Source organism: Engraulis encrasicolus, chromosome 11 (assembly GCF_034702125.1).
Source record: "Engraulis encrasicolus isolate BLACKSEA-1 chromosome 11, IST_EnEncr_1.0, whole genome shotgun sequence".
Taxonomy (NCBI): domain Eukaryota; kingdom Metazoa; phylum Chordata; class Actinopteri; order Clupeiformes; family Engraulidae; genus Engraulis; species Engraulis encrasicolus.
Genome location: NC_085867.1, coordinates 48,648,398 through 48,653,397, shown reverse-complemented (window position 1 = coordinate 48,653,397; position 5,000 = coordinate 48,648,398).

Genomic DNA, 5,000 nt, shown 5'->3' with positions numbered 1-5,000 from the left:
TATTGAAGGTATCGGTCAAATACAATGATAAAATTATACATTTGGGTTTTTAACTTTTCCTTAACAAATATACACAGTACAGAATCACAGATACTAAATTAGAAGCTAAATGGATTACAAAATGGTGTGGCTGTCCTGCCACTGACATTCTCCATACATCTCAGTGGTCGGATAACACAGCAGCACGCAACAGAACTCAGCCTATAGCAATTAACCCCTCGCACTTCACGTGTGAACGTACAAACATGTGAGTGCAGTGCATGCTTAGCTCTTGTGTCACGCGCGTGCCCCTGAGAACAATGTCTCTGACCTCGTCGTCTGACATGTACTGTATGTGCAGTACGTCTATCTCGACCTTGCTGCCATAACAACCAACCACCAACAAGGAAGGAATGCACAGAAATTCATTATGTATTCTGTAGATTTCAGCCTAGGGGCCCTCACCTTCCAGGGGGCCCCCGATTGGTCAAAAGTGAAAAATTGCAGAATTGTGACGATACGCAATGTTGAGCACAGTTTTAAATCTTGGTAGTACTCCTCTCCACAGCTAGCCGGCATGTTATTCTTATTTCCTATCTTGTAATTGTAATGACATTGTCTATGTAATTTCGTTGGGAAATGTGCCTTCTAGGGTGGGCCCACAGCAACCTGTAACCTAGGGACCCCCGGCCCTGGGTACATTTATTGTTGTGTACTGTGTTGGAGACGGCTGTGGGATATCAGTGGAAAACTCAGTCTCTGCATATGTTTCATATGGCATGGAATCTGTGAAGCAAGGAAAGTATGCATCTCACGTGCCACTGAGTATAATAACCTGTCTGTGGTTTAACAATCACACAGTGCTCTAGACTCTAGAGTAGACCATTAGGGGCACAAAAGATGGGCTGCACGAAATGGATGGATGTATTGTAGATACAGCAGGCGACTGATTTAATACTGAGCAAAGCAAAGTGTAGATATAATAAATGGATGCCTGAGTGTGGCATCTTATATGCATTAGGGAACATCTAAAAAACACAGCAGTCACAGAGTCCACCTGCAGGCAGCATGCTGTACATGTGTGACCTACATAGGCCTACATTATACCCAGGCAATCAGACAGGGGGGTGCAACGGGGTCAGTGTTCCCGTGCTCAGGGACAGAGAGGGCCCAGAATTGTGTCGTCATTACATCGTATGTAGCCTATGGGGTGGGTGGCTTTCAGATGACTTTGTCCTGGTCCCAAACCAAATCTTTCAGCTGCCCCTGTTCTATACATTATGGCGAAGTAAACGGCCAATCGAAATTTTCATCTGTGCATTTCAGAGACATGTATCTGGGTAATTCTTTCTTTTCATAACATGCATTTATTTGCTGTACCAGTGCAGGTCTGCAACACACAAAGACTAGAAGGTACCATAGCCTACTGCAAGGACTTTCAAGGTTGTCAAGTGCAGTTTCTGGGCTTGCGTTGTAGTAATGTATCAGATGGGAAGCGCTTGCATGAATGTATGGTATGCAAGCGTGCTCCAGACCAGCTTTCAAGCTTTACATGTTGGTTTGAATAAGAGTGATTGCCCTGAGAGCATGAACGTATATGCAGAGTTAGAAGAAGAAGGTATTTTATGAACACGCACATACATCAACAGACTGCATTTATGTAAGCTAGTGCTTTTCCACTCTTTTGAGCACTCATGTATGCCTGGCATTCACCCATTCACACTCACATTCACTCCCCGGTGCCATAGCTTCCACACAGGGTAACTTGCACTAACTATGTGAACATAGAAAGTGCCATGAATACCTTTAACCATGCCACAATACACAGATAAAAAAAAACAATATATAGGCCTATCGCTGAAGTTTTAAAGTTTGAAGTTTTTATCAATGCATGAATCAAGGGATTCAATCGCAAGATTAAATAGGTATTATGAAGTATTTTTTCATATAAAACAAATTGACACTATATGCAGGCTTGTTTCTGTGCTGGCTTTGTGGGTAAGTGCAAACTTATCATCTATCTGAGGCTCATATAAACTGAACTTGTCAAATGGCATGGATCAACAGAAGCATCAGAGCATTAAAGGGACACTGTGCAGGAAATGGTCAAAAAAGATACTGCAACTATATGCTGCTCATTGAAACTGGGCTGCCTATTGCCAAATTTGATCTTTACATGAAAGTTTACTAAATAATAAACAAATATTTTCTAGTATGGTCCAAGTACAGTCATTTTTGCAGCTAAAAATGGTTATTTTTGGAAATTCAAAATTGCGGACCATGGAGAAGATCCCCCTTTTCATGTATGAAAAGTGCAATTTTTCCTGTCATAATGAATACTTCGAATTTGATGCTGGTGGTAAGTATTCATGAAAAGGGTAACATTAGTGAATGGGCAGCATGAATTCTGGAAATAAACAACTAAAAATCTCACACAGTGTCCCTTTAAGTCTTCAGTGGGAAAAATGTTGAAAAGTGTGAAATACCTGCTTTCTTGCATTTTCATGTGAACAAACAAGATACGTTATTACAATTATGGAATGCTGTTCAAAATATTGAATAATCATATATTTACCTGACTAATGTTTCACGTCAGGTAAATTTCTGTCCATTTTATACTGATTGTCAATACAGTGTCATATTTGCTATTGGAAACTGGCATAATTCATTCAATCTTCATGTTTATTCTACAGCCAGTGGATTATCAAACCACACAAAATGATTCAGAATGACTCGGTGAATCAGAAAACAATACACACAAAGTCATTCAAGTCAATTGAAGCCCAAATGAAACTCAAACAATGGCAAAGGCGAAACGCTCTCCCACTACTTTCTCAAATGAGGCCACTGGTGTGCATTTTCTTACACAAATCTAAGTCTGCATTATTGATGGACATTTGCTACCAATAATCGCGCTACACTCAAGTGCATAGATTGAATGGAAACTCCTTGGACAGTAATGCTGTACCCCTGCTGTGTGTGTGTGTGTGTGTGTGTGCGTGCGTGCGTGCGTGCGTGAGTGTGTGCGTGTCTGTGTGTGTGTGTTTGTGAGTGTGTGTGTATGTTTGTGTGTGTGTGTGTGTGTGTGTGTGTGTGTGGGGGGGTGATGGGGGGGGGGGGGGGGGGGGGGGGGGGGGGGGGGGGGGGGGGTTGTGGGGGGGGGGGGGGGGGGGGGGGGGGGGGGGGGGGGGGGGGGGGGGGGGGGGGGGGGGGGGGGGGGGGGGGGGGGGGGGGGGGGGGGGGGGGGGGGTGAGATAGGTGGGGAGGCAGAGACAGATATACACAGGCCGTTACGTTAAGGTAAGTAATGTAGGCAGATGCCTAGGGCCCCCGAGTAGGTGGGGCCCCTAAGGACGACAAGTTAGCCTATGTATTGAACAGCAATGACGATTTTAAATAGCTGTATAGTAGGCATTGTCATCTGTATGAAGGGCTCTGCTGCCAGGGAAGCAACAGCGCCTATACCCCCTGCTCGAGGGGGGACCCCTTCCAATAGGTTTGCATCAGCGACAGCGTCAAGTGAAGAGCCAAAATAATGCAACGACAATTTAGTACCCCCATCTGGAGGGGGCCCCCTTCCAATTGGTCAGAGAAAGCGTGAAATCAAGCGCAAATACAAACTGAAAATCAAGAGACAAAATCTCTCTCGGTGGATGTTGCACAGACGCCAGTTTACATAACATTTTTCGCTCAAGACAGTTGCTTTTATAATAAAAGTTAGATAATCTCGAAGACAACATATTATGCTCTGTAGGCTACTGCAACCAAACTATACTGTCAATGGTCCCAGGCCAGAGATTGCTCAATAACGCACGTTTCTCTACACGGAGCTGTTTTTGACAGACGCAAGAAGAATAGAAAGAACAATGTGCAATGCATGACCAATATTTCGGATAACACAAGTCACACAAGTGAGCTGAGTGGGATAGCTGAATTGTAGCACAATAGTCACTTTCTTGCTATATTAGCTATAATGTGGATTACAAACTGGAACTTGTGGAAACGTGTGGATTACACTGAGGGGATAGCCTACATTCTGCGGTCAAGACAATGCAAGGTAAAGGCACTGATATTTGTCCCTTGTAATTGACACAGTTGTCAACCACGGAGTAGGCTAACGCAGGTGGTTGTTCAGTCATCCTTGGTGACCACGTTTGAACACACCCTTTCTGGAATGATGACTGCGGTGCAGTGACTTAGCCTGTTGAATGCAATTAATGTGAATTGTTGCTGTAAACGGTAATACAACACAAACATTTGGATTGTATTTTCAAGTGCGTGATGATGAATGCAATACGAAACGCAGCGTGGTAGAAACATGAGTAGTAGCAGGGAAGTTGTCTGAAGAGCTAAAAAAAAATCACCCTTTGAGAGCGTTTTTATCCAAAAATTATCTTCTGGGGGAGACCTCCCTTGGTTTGGTTACAGAATTCTAGCTTCAATATCACATTCCCCAAAACTGCCAATGTGCCTGTTCATTAGTTTCTCAACCTTTCTAGATTGTACAGTTTTATGAGTCAAAATTCCTTGTTCTTTTTGCATAGCCTAAATGGTGCACCCTCGGTTAGATTTTTAAAGTGGTTGGAAAGATTAGACATAGCTCTTTATTTGTCATTGGCAATGCAGATCGTGATTTTGGCGTTAGGGTCAAAAAACCTGATTGGGCCATATAGGCCTACTCTCATGTGAAATACAGGCCAGATTAGCCTTCATGAGAAATGATGAGCCTATTGAATTGAATGGACTATATTTGCCTAGGTCTTTCTTCATGAAGTTTCTTAAAATTAACTGTAGGGATAAGTTATGTCATCATAATAACTAGATTGCATTTCCTCACCGAAAATGCTGGTGTATGCTTGCTCATTATGCATTTGTTGCCCTTCATGCATGTGTTGCCCTGCGTAGCCTACACAACACTGTCTAGGTATGATGTATTGTCGTTCCGTTCTGTGATTCTGTGACATTATGTTGTAATGGTAGGCTATGTGCCATCCAAAAATGGTCTGGCCCATCTGAAACAG